At 34.8% G+C, this 16969-nt stretch overlaps 1 long non-coding RNA gene across 3 annotated transcripts in view; it reads left to right on the top strand.

Moving 5' to 3' along the window:
* The window catches only part of LOC140609800 (uncharacterized), a 96149-nt gene that overhangs the window by 17379 nt on the left and 61801 nt on the right, over positions 1-16969 (top strand). For 2 of the 3 annotated variants that reach the window (XR_012011527.1, XR_012011526.1), the window contains exons 2-3: positions 6607-6662; positions 10809-10845. This is a non-coding gene — a long non-coding RNA (uncharacterized lncRNA). The remainder of the gene's footprint in view (positions 1-6606; positions 6663-10808; positions 10846-16969) is intronic. The other variant, XR_012011525.1, reaches the window with a different exon arrangement.

Below are 16969 nucleotides of genomic sequence, written 5' to 3'. Positions count from 1 at the left end.
TGACCATTTCATTGCCATTAAAGCCAATGCACAAACTGCGTAATATCCACCCATATAATGGTATACTATTCAGCAATAGAAAAGAAATAAAATATCCATATACAGTATAACATAATTACATAACAGTAATTATGCAGAGTGACAAAATTCAGACCAAAGAGAGTACATATTGCAAAATTCCACTTTTATAAAATTCTAGAAAATGCAAACTAAATCTATAGTGACAGGTAGCAAACCAGAAGTTTCCTGGAGAAGGTGGGGATGGTGCATAGAGAGGTTAAGAGGGAGAGACTAGCGAAGGAGTTAAGAAAATTTTTGGAGAGAGCGAATATGTTTTTCATCATGTTAGTGTGATGATTTCATGAGTGTATACCTCTATGCAAGCGAATCAAACTGCATGCTTTAAATATGTACAGTTTATTGCATGTGGTTTATACCTTAACAAAGGTTTCTTTAAAAGACCTTTAAAAAGACACCCATCATCATACTATCATAGAGCTAAATATTATTTTCTAGATTGTAATTTTAAAAAACTTTTAGAAAGAATGATAATATATTTAGAAACTTTGAATCACAAGAAGTTTAGATTTAGCCTTTTTTAAACAAGAATGTTATTTCATATACTAAGCCATATACATCTTCTTAGAAGATGTAGAGTTATCTTTAAAATAAGATTATGGACTCATTTCAATTAGTTTAAAGTTTTATCTATTTATCTGAAATACTACATAAACTTCAAAAAATACAATTTACAAATCTGATCCTCATGAACTAAATTTTAAAGAATCTTTAAATCATTTTTGAAGGCTCTTCTTTTATCTTGAACCAAAGCCTTTTCTTCTTATCTTGTAACTATAGTAACAAAAGCTATTATTTAAATTTACTTGTTCACATTTCTTAAAGCAAAAGAATCACAGTTAATTAACTTTTTCTTACACATTTTTAACTGCTTATCTGAACTAGATATTCCTAGAGTGTTCCATAATGACAAAAAGATTGCTTTTTTCTGATCAATTTACCTTTTAAATTTCCTGAGTGAGGAGAAAAAAAGAGAAAAAGAAAAAAGTGGTGAGAGATGTTTTGGCTTTAGACAGGTATAATACAAACTGTGATTGCATGGATTTTACAGGTGTAATCGAAGGAGGAAAAGGCAAAGCGTCTGTGGGCACTGGGCATGGCCCACAAAGTCTGGGAAAAGGAGAGGGAATTATTGACAAGTCAAGAAAGGTAAGAGTTGGAGAAAGGCAAAGATAAAGGCAAGGGGAGTAGAATTTAGAAGGCTCCTTAAAAGAAGCAGTCTCAAGTTTCTCTTCTTTCTGTATTTGTCTTTTGTATCAGTTTCCTAGGGGTTCTGTAACATTACCACAAACCACGCAGCTTAAAATAACAGAAATTTCTGTCAAACTTCTGGAAGCTAGAATTCAAAAATCAGGCTGTCAGCAGGAGCATGTAAGGAAGAACCCTTTCTTCCTTCTAATTTGCGGTGGTTGCCAATGATCCTGGGCGTTGCGAGGCTCTGTAGCTGCCTCGCTCCAGTTGCTGCCTCTGTCTTCCCATGGTCTCTTCCCTCTGTGACTCTTTTCTGTGTTTCTGTGTACAAACATCCCCCTCCTTTCATTATAAACACACTGGCCATTGGGTTTAGGGCACAGTATGAACTCACCTTAACTTGATTACATCTGCAAAGACTATCCCCAAATGAGACCACATTCATAGATATTGGGGGTTAAGACGAGGATATCTTATCTAGGGGAACAATTTAACCCACCACACTTTTGCCAGAAGTCTTTGAGGAAAGTAGTTTTAGAGTTTTAATTGCCTCTAGAAGCTCCATCATACCAATGCAGACACATTTTCCATTGTCTTTCTATTTTAAGGCACCCCATAAATGAAAAATCTTGTCCAATCCTAAAATTTTCCCAAACTCCTGTGGCCATAGTGATGCCAAACTGTCCTTAGTTGGGTTGCATTTGGAGACATAAGCCAGTGAATTCACATAGTAGTAGGCATACCTGAGAGAAATGAGCTTCCACCCCCACTGGCTAGGCAGGCTGCGTGAGATGACCCAAAGAGAAATGTATAGTGGGTAAGAATGATTGTTATATAACTTTCTGTCTGTACAATCTAGTTTTTGAAAAAAAAAAAAAAGCCATAACAAGGTTCTGACAAAATCCTGAGCTAAACAAAGCAGCACAGAGGAGAGTCCTTATAAGGTTTTAAAAAGGTGACTTAGAGCAAATTTTTCCACAGGGTGCCTGACTGTAGAGACTTCCTGAACTCCACTCCTGGACCAGTTAAAAGTAAGCTTATCATGATAAGCCAGTCCTTTCCTATAGACGCCCTCTACGAGATAACATATAAGGCATATGAAAGAAAATACAGGCAATTAAAACCTTAAAGGCCAAAATTCACAAGAGGACACCAAATTATGATCAAAATATACATCCTGAGGGGCACCTGGGTGGCTCAGTCAGTCAGTTAAGTGTCTGACTTTTGGTTTTGGCTCAGGGTCCTGGGATCATGCCCCTTGAGGGCAGTGTCTGTGCTCAGCAGTGAGTCCGCTTGGGGATTCTCTTTCCCTCTCCTTCTGCTCCTCCTCCTGCTCCTGCACACATGCTCTCCCTCTCTCAAATAAATAAATAAACCTTTAAACACACACACACACACACACCCTGAGAAACAAATAAAACTAACATAGAAAATCTCAGTGAAGCTATGAAAGCCCAAGTTCAAAGTCAACCTTAATCATATCATTGTTATCTAGTCAGGGGTCCTGGTCCACAGCTCTGAGTTTCAAACAAATCTTGTTAAAATTTCCAAACTGTTAAAGTTTAATCAGTCAAAGACTATCAAAAACCAGCTAGCAGTCATACAGGATCAGACTTATTATCTTTCAAGGAGGAACTGAAGAATATCACTCAACCAAAGGGAAGAGCGATCCCTGAAATGTTACTCAACTAAAAGAGGAGGGAAACAATTTTTGCAAAGTGAAGTTTCTGCTGAACCTTTTTTTTTTATTAGTATTTATTCATGAGAAACACAGAGAGAGGCAGAGACATAGGCAGAGGGAGAAGCAGGCTCCCTGTGGGGAGCCCAACCTCCCCAGGCTCATGACTTGAGCTGAAGGCAGATGCTCAACCACTGAGCCACCGAGGTGCCCCTCTGCTGAACATTTTTGAAGAAGGTCTAAAAGAAGGATGATCCATTTCGAATCCTGCACTTCCCAAAGTGGATTAGAAGAAGTGGAAATTAACTAGGAATTGGGTGCTATTGTGAATTAAGGGCAATTTAGCAATTGGATATCTACAGTCATAAATGAAAATACGTCTGGGCATCGTTGGTACGAAAGAAGTAGTCACTTAGTAAGGTGTCGCTAGAGCGTTTTATAACTTTTATAAGACTTTTTCTCTTTTGAGTCTGGGCTGGTTTTCTTCTCTCTTTCAATTCTGGATGGGTTTTGGCTTCTTCAAGTTATATTATTAACACCCCTTATTATTTTATTTCTAATTTTCTGAATCAATGTCTAAACAAAATACTGCAGTTTCAATGATTGTGAAACAGAATGAAAATGTTATGAATCTGATGATACAAGGTTATTTTATAGTTAATAGAGGTATACAGGCAGCAGAAGAAGGAGGAAAGACAGGGGTATCGATTTCTTCATTCAGAGACACAAGAAATGATGTTTGAATTCTACTATTCAGTTATAGAGTTACTGAGAACTGACATAAAGATAATGATATAAATGGTAAAAGGAGATTAGAAAATATATTTCACTTAGTGTAAGCCACTGTCTTTGATATCTGGAAGAACTATTAAAAGTTTGATTAACTGAGAAATAAAGACAGACTATGGAGATAACAACCAAAAACCAACAGAAGAAATGCTTAGAAATACAAATGTTTGCCTCTGGAGCCTGAAACTGCTGGCAAGTGTATGAGGTAGGAGACAGTCGTCTTCGCTGCTATTCTTGGTATTGCCCTTGTTGCTTTGTGTTTTTCTAAGCTAATGTATGTAGAATTTTGATGATTTTTTTTAAAGTTTTTATTTATTTGACAGAGAGAGAGAGCACCAGCAGGGTGAGGGGCAGAGGGAGAAGGAGAAGCAGGCCTCCCCTGACCAGGGAACCAAACGCAGGATGCGATCCCAGGACCCTGAGATCATGACCTGAGGTGAAGGCAGATGCTTAGCCATGCAGGCGCCCCAATGTTTTTTTTTTTAAGTGTTGAGAGAATTATGTAAAATGTTTGACATTTTACTGGAGCATCTAAATGGAGATTTACATCAATGAAAAAAAAACATGATTGTTTTGGATTCAAAGCATCAGTATCACAAAGATATCCATTCTCCCTCTGTACACATATGTGTATATAGATAGAAGTCTCCTCAAAAATAACAGATTTTTTTGTTTGTAAATGCAAATGTGCAACTTATAAAAACTTGGCTCTGTGAAGAAAAATAGATATGTAAAAATTATCAGAGAAAACCATGTAGAGAGGTTTTCCTGGGTAATTTTCCAAAATTAATATTAAACAAACATTTATTAAAATGACTTAGTGTGGTCACAGGGATAAACAGACAAAAAGATCAGGAGATCATAACAGAAAACCAAGAGGAATAAAAACACTAGTAGATACATTTTTTTTTCAACTTGCTGTTGATATCACTGCAGAAAAAATGTATTGTTTATTCAATGATGTTGTGGTAACTTTCTAAATTTTATGAAATAAATGAGATTGAATCATTCTCTTACCTATTAGAACAAAAAAATGTTCAATTGATCAAATGGATCAATATTCTAAATTTAAAAGAATGAAAACATAAAAGTACTACAGAAATATAATGGATTTGTGCATGCACATGCACACACATGATCTTGGAGAGTAAGGGACTTCCAAATCTGAAATAAAATTCCAGACTATTTTCTTTATAAATTTTTTTACAAGTTCTATATAAAATTCACTCTGAACAAAGTATAATAAAATCCAGGAAAAAATGGCAACATTTATGGTAGTAATGATTTCCATAAATTATTCATATAAATCATAAAAATAAGCAACCTAATAAGAGAAAGGGAAACAATTGATTTAAAAAAAACATTCAAAGGATATGAAAGGTATGTAGACAAACTGTCTTGGAAATATTTTTATTTATCTTTACTACAGAAATTTAAAAATTGATTCACTTGAAATTTTGTAAATATAAATATTATACTATTAAATTGAATGTTATGAAATAACTAATTCAACCATTGAAAATGTATTAAGTGTGCAATTTTATAGTTTTCAAGCTAAGTATCATTAATTTTAGAATAGCCTGGAAGCAGATACTCTCACACTAAATTGGAATAAACAGTTTGAAAAAGCTTTGGCAATATCTATTAAAGTTGAAATTAAGTTCTGTGGGTAGATCACTCATTTTCATATCCACTGATATTAGTTACAGCATTGGTTTTATAAGCAAGTAAAAACTAACTTTGGGAACAATTTAATAAATATGTCTAATAGAAATATTATCTGTTTAAAAGAATAAGATACATTTCTACCCATTGATATATCAAATCTGCAATTCGTTCATGTAGAATGATACAGAAACCTTTTGTGGTGGATGATTTCTGTCTTTGGGACACTTATTTTCTCTTCTAAATTAATTTGGACTATTTAATTTTTATATATCACTTTTATATCTTTAATGCTGAAAATGTTTAAAGTGATATTAAAATAGAATTGTTTGCAATGCCTAAAACATCCATATTATCCCTTCAATTTGAAACTTTGCCAGGCCTGCATCCTCCAGTTTTGCTATTCTTAACCTCCAGAGAATTTGTATTCCCTAACTCATCTTTAAGCCTCAACTTCCATGTTACTTATTCTAGGAACTTGCTTCCATGAACTGTAAGACTTGCTTACGATGCCCCAAATCAAAGCACTCTATGCTCATTGACTTTGTTTCATAATTGTCTAGCTTTTGCTGTCCCTCAACATTACCAAGAGCTCCTGGAAGAAAACCACATTGCTGTATTCAGAATTGTAACACCTTCAGCTAAAATAGATCTTAAGATATCATTTATACTTAATAAAATATGTAGTGGTGTTCAAGGAACTCTGAACATAGATGAAATCTAGGAAGTATAATGGGGGAGAAGAAAAACAAGAAGAGACAGAAGAAATAAAACATTTTACTTGTCTAATTAATAATTTTATCTGTTATTTGACTTTGTCCTTGGTTGTCAAAGTAGGACATCAGCAGCTTTCACATTCATAGATAATAATGATGTCATAGATAATAATGACGTCAGTGTGAGAGGGTTCAAGGATATGCTCAATGTGGTATCCCATGAAGTGAGGCCAAATAACATAACAATTCTTTCTGACAATTTTTGTCTAAGGACATTGTGGCAGTTCTGTATGGAAAGCAGAGAGCCTGGTTTGGTAAAAATCTAGGTTATTTTTAGAAGCAATCCAGACTGTGCTGGAAAGAAATCCATGGGGTAAAGGAGTGGGAAGTAGCCTTTAGTGTGTAACTTTAATGTCTTCAACTATAATTTATGTCATTTCAGCAGGGCCATTACTCCATAATAAAAAATTCTTCCTTTTTGTTTTACAGGAAGATTGAAATTGAAATTAATACCTAAATGTAGAAGCATGATGAACTGCCTGTCGGTGAGCTCTGCTTGTACTTTTATAAAGTTCAATATCTAGTTCTTCTTGGGTACTGTGACTCATTTTCATTGAAATCATTTGTGGCATTATAGAAAGAAAAGAGATAGTATACTCTTAGTAGTATATGAAATTTCTTCTAGGTTCACATAATATCTGGTGCAACTTTACAGCCTAAGACAATTTCACATTCACATTCATATCATTTATTACCCAATAATAAGGCTAAATGAAAAAAAATGGCTATAACAAGCAAGCCAAAGAACAGTTTTAAGGCTAGAAGTTTATTACTAAGCTTGGACACAAGTACTTTGATGCTGCAAACCCATATTCTGTTTAGAGTTATTGAAGTCAATATTAACTCTCTCATCACCATTTTCGTTCCTCAGATACTATAATTGTTCTCCATAGACTTAAAAATGAAAATATTGTTATATTTCAATTTAGCTGGCTATGCTAAACAAGCTTTCCTTCTGCAAAATTTACTTTACAAATGTTGTGTATCAATCTTTTGATCGAATGAATTGGCTTCACAGGCTTTAGATATGCGTTCTCACTATAGGGCTATAACTCCAGGACTTTTTCTGTATTAACATCTACCTTGCCTCTGGAGGAAAACTAAGATGTTTTAAGACTAAGAAGGAAAGCAGAGGAAACAATTTAGTTTTCAATTTTTTCATTAAAAAAATTAGTGGGCAACTCCAGCCACGCCTATCTCATGAAGGTTCTGTGAAAATGAGACAAAGTATGTGTAAATATAGTATAAACTGTACATACCTATAAATATTAGAATGTATATAAACTTTAAAATAGTGAAGAACTGCTATTATCATTTATGGTAATGGTTGTAGAAAGTCACCACTCTGCTCCGTCCTGTTTCTCTTTCTATTCATCCTCATCACAATGTTCTTATCTTTCTTCTGAACTAAAGAAAGATCCCAACAAAGTACCCACTTAGCCTATCCTATTATTACTTCCTAATCTCTCATTAATCCTTTGGCCACTTGTGAACTTTTATTGGCATATGGGTTTCAAGCTTTGACTTTACATTTACTACTCTACCAGATCCCAGACTAAGTTTCCCCAAACCAAACTAGTATCAGCCTTTCCCAAAAGGATCACAAAATGAAGGCACAATATAGATGTCAACATCAAATTGCAACTGAATGTGCCTTCTGTGATATGCCACGGACACACAACACTGCTTGTAACATCTCCAACACAGTTCCAAGCCTCCTCTAGAGAACTGATACCAATTATCCTCAGCTTCCCACTGGGGTGGCTCATATATCTCTCATCCAGAATTCAAGAGCAGGGAGAGGAAGGAAGGAAGGAAGGAAGGAAGGAAGGAAGGAAGGAAGGAAGGACGGACTGACTCAGTTGCCCCACAACTCATTCCAATATTTTTTAAGTTATTTATTATTTATTTATTTATTTATTTATTTATTTATTTATTTATTTATGAAAGAGAACACATGTGAGGGGGCAGGGCAGAGGGAGAGAGAGAAACAGGCTCCCTTTTGAGCAGGGAGCCCAACCTGGGCCTCTGTCCCAGGGCCCTGGGGTCATGACCTGAGTCAAAGGCAGACATTTAACCAACTGAGCCACCTAGGTGTCCCTGCAGTATTTCTTAAAGAGTGATGATTGACCACCTGCATCAGAATCCTCCCAGGTATTGATTTCTTAGCCCGTACTATGTAGCTATGGAAACTGAAACTTGAAAGATGAACACTAAGTTAAATAGTAGTTAAACTCCTTTAAGGAACATAAGTAGGTACCCATTACAGATTAAAAAACTCCCAGCCCCACTGCAGAGATTTCTTGCTACAGAATGAGTGCAATGATGACAGTAATGATAAAATAATGATGTTGTTGATGGTAGTGATGAAAATTCTTCTCAGTTAATACATTTTATTGTTGGTAACAAGACCACAGTTAATATTTTTTGCATGATTATGTTGGTGAAACTACATATATATATATACACACACACATATATATGTCTAGATTTGAAACGAACATTGCTAATGACTCTGCTGTCCAAATTATGCAAGATCTATTATTTCCCAGGTTGACCAGCAATGCAGATGTTCATACCTTATAGCTAGAACTTTACTCCCACCAACAGAGTTATGGCATTGCCCTTTTATCTAATTGGGACCATAGTTAGGGGTATAGCAATCCAACATTAGCATGCTTCCCAAAGCGAGGACTTGTTCAGGATCATACACCACATTCTGCACTGTTTCTACGGTGGTTCTTCTGAAATGAGGTGAAGTTGATGTCTGTCTTGTAACTGCCTCATCAAGAGAAATAGAAAAACATCTTCACAAGAAAATAAGAGTCTACAAAGTGTAAAAATGAGAAAGAAAACTATTTCTCATTGTCTGGCCACACTGCATGTCAAACAAAGAAGGAACAGTACTTGTAGATATTTGTCTCTGAAGCAATATACATGGTTGACAATAACATAATATTTAGTTTCTTAGCCTAGAACATGTACATTTCAATTATTAGATTTTTCAGAGTTCTCCCCAGTGACCAGTAGCTAGGCATTTTATTTCTATTTTGTGAAAACACAAAGTAGAGGCATCTAGCTTTCCCAAAGATGGAAACAATAATTATTTCTACCACTCCAATTTACCCTTATGTCTTATTGTCTTTTTGAATACATATGTTTACCTATTGTTATTCTTATATGATTTAGCTCTAATATTCAGTTACGGGTAAAATACATAGAGAGCAAAGATAAATTAGCAGGCTAAATATAATAATAAAAATAGAGTGAAATTTAGGATTTAACTAATTATCAAAGATTATATTGTGGCAGGGACAAAGTACAATTCCTTCTTTATTCCAGGAGCTCTGAAATATAACAATCACATTCAGGTCTGATATTACAAAGGACTGTCCCAAGTGTGAAATTAGTATGTGATGTGAAAAGTGGTTACCCCAGGAAGAATGGGGATTAGGAAAACATGACCTGGGAAATCTTATCCACTGAAATGCTCCTTTAAGATATTAACTTCTTAATTCAAACTCAAGGCAAATTAGATGAGTCTTTACTAATCTTACGCATCTCAGTGTTTGCCTGAAACAAGAAATGCTTTAGCTAAAATAAAAGCCTGTATTATAATAATTCATAATATTCCTATTTTTATTTGCATATCATATGCCTCTATTGCTTTTCAGTCTTATTAATCTTTTTGCCTTAAATATATCCTTGGTAGTTAATTATAAATTATCAGTGTTCCCTAATAGAATGTGGAAGACTCATGGGATGAATTCTAAAATAAATCTAAAAGAAAATTATCTAATTATTTGATAGTAAGATAATGCCATTGAGAATCATAGGCAATGAGACTTTATTTTTTTTAAAGATTTTATTTATTTATCTATGAGGGACACAGAGACAGGAGAGCCTGATGCAGAACTCAATCCCAGGACCTTGGGATCATGACCTAAGCCAAAGGCAGACAGTCAACCACTGAGCCACCCAGGTGCCTGGCAATGAGACTTTAAACTAACTATAATTATATATATGTCTACATAGACTTTTACATCTATATCTATCTATCCACCCATTCACAAAGAGGAAATGTTATCTGTTCTCACTATCCTATATTACTTGATACTTTTATTTTTCTTACACTATGAGAACAGGTATTGAGGTCATTTCTGTCTTCAATAAGATGAAAATCTCTCAAATGACACCACAAAACTGTCCATTTCCTTTCACTGACTTTAAATAAGTGCACTGTTTCCAGCTGGGCCCATGTACTTTGAAAGACTGGGTAAAACTGAAAGTAGCCGAAGGAGGAGGGACCATTGCCCAGACTCTATTTTATTAGTGCACACGTTACTAATTATGTATTGTATACACATATAGACCAACACAGTAATGTAAAAAGTAGCATAATTATATCTCATTATACAAGAGAACATATTCCATATGATAGCATATATAATGAATTCACCATGCTCTTCATTAAGTAATTTTAACAGGACTTTTGCACCTAGCAACTGCAAATTCAAATGTTCATAGAAAGAGATAATGAATAAGTATTTCAAAACAGTGTACAAACAGAAGATCCCAAAATATTGCTTATTTGTTATAGAGCTCATTTCTCCATTCTTCTCATGTTATAGGTGCATAATACAGTTTCTTGTAAGGAATTCAAGATAAGTGAGTATTAAATAATAATTTTATATCTACGGTCATTTTCTTGTAATTGTTGAGTCATCTGCAATAGAATATGGACATTAATCATAAAGATATAGTGATTAAATACCAAAATCACACAAAAAAGTGAAATTAGGTCAATGGCACAGAGCTACATAATACAGAGAATATTTAATGCATAGTTTTGGTGGCTATAGAAGGAAACAATCTGTCTACCTGGTATTTAGCAATAACTCCCTACGATTTTCTCTCTCTCCTATCAAAAATTATAATATTAATACATTAGCATAATATGCTATCATTTATACCCAAAGATCCTGTCTTCTTGGCATATCAATCTTTTCTCCTTTATTTAAGGGAGGTATAAATTCAGCCTGGTCATTAGGAAGCAAAAGTCATTTGTTTTAATAATGCTGTAGTGAGAGGAGGGCCCATATAGGTTTGAACAACCCAGGAATAAGGACTCCGTTCCATTAACTTCCCCAGAAGTCTATTCTTCTAGATGACATCATCATTTAAACCAAAACTTTAATGCCTTGCAGAGATTTCAATAATAAACTCTGGCTCACTTGATGCATTTTCTTTGCCTATGGTGCATTTTATTAGCATTCTATACCACCTTGGCAAATTGTAGGTCATTGGTGATTGCTCTCCTCCCTATTATACCACAGCATTATAATCACGCTCAGGATGGTTGGGTGACCATGTGGATTATCTTGGTCTAGGGAAGCATACCATGCAGTTGAACTGGCCCACCACTGAAAGAAAAACCAAGACAATAAATGCTAGAAAGCATCTCAACAGCAAAGCATCATAAATACAGTGCCCGTGAAGAGATCCAAATAGGAGATCAAACTAAGTAGATAAAAGCAGACATTGGCCTATGCTTTTTAATCAGATGCCAGGAGCAAAACCTTGGCAGAAGTGATAAATCTGTGGCCATTTAATGGCATACAGGGATCTCTGCATTTGATCAGGTCAATGTTTATATTAACTGTGGTGGAAATCATTGAGCCTTCACCTCTAACCTTGAAAAATGAATCAGCAGGTTAGAAAGTGTATTTAATTCATTAGATGGCATGTTTTCACCCAAAAAGAGTTGGCAAATTGCAGGAGGAAAAAAAAATCAGTATCTAATTGCTTCAGGTTTTAGATAGAGATACTTAAATTCTATTTATATTTGGTAATATCTTAGATAAAATGAGGCAAAAAATTCATGTAACTAATTAAAAGTGCATTTTTTTATAAAAGGTTTTATTTAAATTCAATTTCATTGACATGTAGAGTATTATTAGTTTCAGGGGTAGAATTTAGTGATTCATCATTTGCAATAACACCCAGTGCTCATTACATCAGGTGCCCTCCTTCATGCCCATCACCCAGTCACCCCGTCCCCCCATCCATCTCCCTCCCAGCGACCCTTAGTCTGTAAAACTACACATTTAAACCTGTATAAAGATGCATTCCAGGAAGGGCACTCAATGATGAGTTCAAGTCACACAGCAAGAGGGGTATTACAGAACAGTTCCCCAAATAAAAGATGCAAGTTAGAAACCCTTCCTACCCACTTGGCATTTACTTCAGGAAAAAGAAAAATACAAAATCTCTGTCAAGCTGAAGGGGATATACAAGAGACCTGCCCCCAACATAAGATGTGAAAACTATTTTCCTCCAGAGTCATTTTTTGGTGATTGTACTTGTGATCTATTAACATAACTTGCTTCTCCTCTGCTGTGAATTGCCTCTAACCTGCAGTGGAAAGATCAAAACTATAGTTTGAATTAAATTCTGTTGGGAGGGATCCCTGGGTGGCTCAGTGGTTAAGTGCCTGCCTTTGGCCCAGGGCGCGATCCTGGAGCCCTGGGATCGAGTCCCACGTCAGGCTCCCGGCATGGAGCCTGCTTCTCCCTCCTCTTGTGTCTCTGCCTCTCTCTCTCTCTCTCTATGTCTATCATAAATAAATGAATAAATAAATCTTTAAAATAAATAAATAAATAAATAAATAAATAAATAAATAAATTCTGTCAGGATCATATAATTCAATAGAATGTCAAGCAATATCAATGACTTATTAAAAAATAAATGTGTTTCACTTGAGGAAAGACAAGATGAAAGATTAGTCAAGGAGAAAGAAAAAAATTGTGCAACACTTTATAATCTCTGTAGAGAGAATTATGAAGGTCTTGTCTGTAAAGTATGGAGTAGGAGTCTACAAAGTACATAAAATGTAGTTTTATTGTTTTTATTGGCAAAAGTATAATCTTGACCTTTGATAAATCGTCCAGGGAATAAGCCCTACAAATTTGAGCAATATGTGAAAATCTCGCTATAACCTGCATACTTTAGCACTAGGAAGAAAACAGGTCCAGTTAGAGAATTTTACCTAAATTCATATTTCTGAATTTCAGCCAGCAACATAGGCAATCTACCACTCATCTTAACTATTTGAAAAATAGGAAACAGAGATGCAAAACTTTGTGGGTTTTTTTCTTCTTTTTTTCCTGTTTGCCATCGAACTACTCTGTATGTATGGGTGAATATAATTGAAGAAATTTTTGACATTAACTATTCAACTAAACTGTCAGCTCTGCTTGAACATGAAAGAATATATTGAATGATTAGAAGGCTGGCAAGTGCTGTTTGCCAATTTGCAATGATAATTGAACCCAGTAAACTGTAGCTGTATTGTTAGTAATACAAGTGTCTGGAAATGTAAGTTTAATAGAACCTCTCTTTGCCATCCTCCTTGTAAGCAATTCCCCATTTAATTTAACCAGAACTTGTCATTCTCTTGCTAGTATGTGCTAACCGATACACAGGATGCTGAATGCTTACGGACAAAAAGCTCCTCGATGGCAACCCAGAAAAAGGTTGTGTGCTGAAGTTTTAGTGCCTTTTGTATACTGCCGGGTTATGTACTTTTCTTTGAAAGCCATTTAATAATTTTAACAAACAATCAAACCCAATTATAAAAAAAAGTTGTTCTTATAGTTATGTTCACAAATTTATTTCAAATGCATATCCAACCAAAACTAGAAGGTGAGCTGTTTTAATTATTTTATATTTTAGAATATTGATCAAAGTATCCAGTACATCCTCAAAGCTCAATGCACATGCTCTAAATAAATAAATGGTACTTAACTTCTTTTCTGTTGTTCCTCTCAGCCCCTTTTCTGTGGATAACCATCCCACTTGTGTTTTCCCGCCTTAATCATAACATATTCATTCACACTATTTCCAATCAACTTACTCTTGTTCCTTGACTATGACAAGAATACTTCCTTCACAAGAACTTTTTCAAAAACTTTGTTAGCTCTCCTACTCACCATCTAGACCTTAGGTCATCAACATATTCTTATGAACTCTGAGTTCTATTTTGCTTTCTACTTTCATCTGCCCTTTAGAATATCTCTTATAATGATAAATTTACTAGTAAAACTATAATGATATATTTATTAGTAAAACTATTTTAAAATATCCCCTACTAGATATTGAGTATATATATATACTCAACATTTTGATTCATTGCCGTATCTCTACTGACAATATATGCTCCAAAATATAATTGTTGAGTGAAGCAGATGACTATGAGCCTGATACAACAAATGTCTAGATTCTTAGGAAACTTTTCAGTGTATGTTAGATTGCTCACAAAGATGACCGTCAACAAAGTGCACACCTCATTCAAAGTCTTCCCTATGGCGTTGCTTTCTTGGTTCCATTCATTTCCCTTTGAAGTCCGTTCTCTTTTGTTGAGATCTACTTGTGAATAAGTTCCTCTCTTGAAGGAGGCAATGTCAGGTAGAGCAGTGTTTCCAAATCTAGCCGTGCATCAGAAGCATCTGACGCTGATTCTAGCTTTGCTATTACAGAATTTCCTGAAATGGGTCCAAGTAGTATGGGTGTATGTGTGTGCGTGTGAGATATGTGATATATTTAAAGTATATATGATATATTTAAAGTATATATAAACCATATATAGTACGTGTGTGTGTGTATATATGGTAATTTTGTGGTAATTTTGATGCCATTGCTATAGTACTCTGAATCAGAATTTTAATATTAGCTCCCCTGTTATGTCCTTATGAACTCTGAAACCATAATTCTCTATCCTTAGTTTCCTTAACTCTAAAATGTAGAAATTACACAGCATTGCCTATAATCCTTCAAAGAAATATATATCTAAAATTTGACAAAAAAAGATGGTTTAAAGACTTTAAAACCAACTCTGTAGTATATCATTTGCCCACAAATGAGTGTCCAGGTTATTTTTGTTACTTTGAAAAGCATATACAGCAATATTGACAGCACCGTAGGGTCCATTCCCCTATATAGATATAGGCATATACTTCTTATAATTGCCTATACAGTAAATGGGAAAATCATAGTTTCATAAATTATGAGTAGTATTGGCCTCTATGATAGTTTATTTTGTATAACTTCCAAAGTTTGAAACTTTATTTTAATATTATAGAAATCACAATTTATAATGAAAATAATTAATTCAAATTAGAATATAAGCCAAAGTTATTTACCAGATATTAATACCCAAGGCTAGATATCAGAGTTTCATTTGCTAGCTCCCAAGAGAGAAAGACACCGACTTGTGTGACTTTTCCACCCATCTGCAGTCATTAAATGCAAGTAATAAACATGAATATGCACCAAAGCACGTATCAGAATTAGCAATCAAATTAGTGTCACTTGCATTCGTAGCAGATTTTTAAATGCCTTTAATTCTATTAGAAACAAAAAGAAGATCATTTCACACTGCCATGAATGTTCCTTTAGGATGTATAAATCTGAAATAGAATTCCTGTGATGAGGCAGGCTAGAATTTGACTAGATCTGTAGAGCTGACAAAAACCATGTTGAAATGGGGTTGACCTGTAGTGCTTCATACTCAAATGTTCCTATGGAGAGAGTGTGAATTCTAGCACTGGGTGGTAATGCACTTTTGACACCAAATGGTTTTAAGGTCAAAGAAAAAAAGACGTAAAAATAAATTCTGAGCACACACTTGAAAAGCCACCTGCAATTAATTTTTTTGTGGAATCAGTGTTTTATGATTATAATTTTTACCCAAAACTATCTTTCCTAAAGTTAGTGCTGTCTTAAATTAAAAGATTATGTATCTTCAGAAATTGTACATTTTCCAAAATTAAACAAGATCCCTTTAATATTTCCAAAAGAGTGAAGTAGTAAGTGAAGGCAAGATACTTAGTGAAATCATGTAAGAAATTGAGAAAATGTGAGTGGGGGATTTTGCAGCAAAGAAATAGGAGGCTTTCTTCTGTGAAAACTGTAGTTTCTGAGATTTTACCTGACTTGTAAGCTAATAAGCTAGCTAATCTATGATAGTTTAATGAACACTGACAGAAGACACAAGACATCTCAGTCAGAGACAAAGAATGGTTTATCACTCACAGTAATAATAGTAGTCAGAGTACAGCATTTTCTTGTGCTGTTTCCTCAAGCCCAAATTCCTCAGGGAAATGTAAAAAAGACAAAATGATATCTGTACATGCAGTGGATTACTATGGACAGCAAGCATGTCTGTCTTTTGCTCCAGAAAATATCAAGCAAACTATCCAGAGAGTGAAATTATGTCGAGCTTCCAAGGATATAAGCAAATTTGCTCTTCGCTCCAAAGGGTGACACTGTGTCTGTCTTTCAAGGCTGCTCACCACATACGAAAGATAGTCCAGAACACAATCAGTGCTTCTGTTCACAAGACATCCAGCCATGTGAGACACATGGAAAATTGTCTCTCAACCCCTGTGAAACCACATCTCATATTCTGCAAGCTAGGGTCAAGGAAGGTAGACCTATAGCCCCTGATCACTTATCTAAAACAAGAAAATAGCTACTCTGGAAGAAAGACAAAAAAAAAATAGCCAGTTTTGTCTCCATAGTTCTTTTTCTGTGACTCTCAGATACAAGCCTATGAAGCTATCTCTGTCCAGGGAATTACTGTTTGGCATAAACAAGATGCTGACTTCTCTGTTGTTATACTACAGGTTTGAGGGTATAAACATGTTATAATAAAAAATACAAGTTTCAGTTCATTTGTCTCTACCTCTCCTGTCAGTTCATCAGACATATTTGAATTAACGTGTAACCTATC

This window comes from Canis lupus, chromosome 2 (genome assembly GCF_048164855.1).
Source record: "Canis lupus baileyi chromosome 2, mCanLup2.hap1, whole genome shotgun sequence".
In the NCBI taxonomy this organism is placed as follows: domain Eukaryota; kingdom Metazoa; phylum Chordata; class Mammalia; order Carnivora; family Canidae; genus Canis; species Canis lupus.
This window is presented reverse-complemented; position numbering and strand designations above follow the sequence as displayed.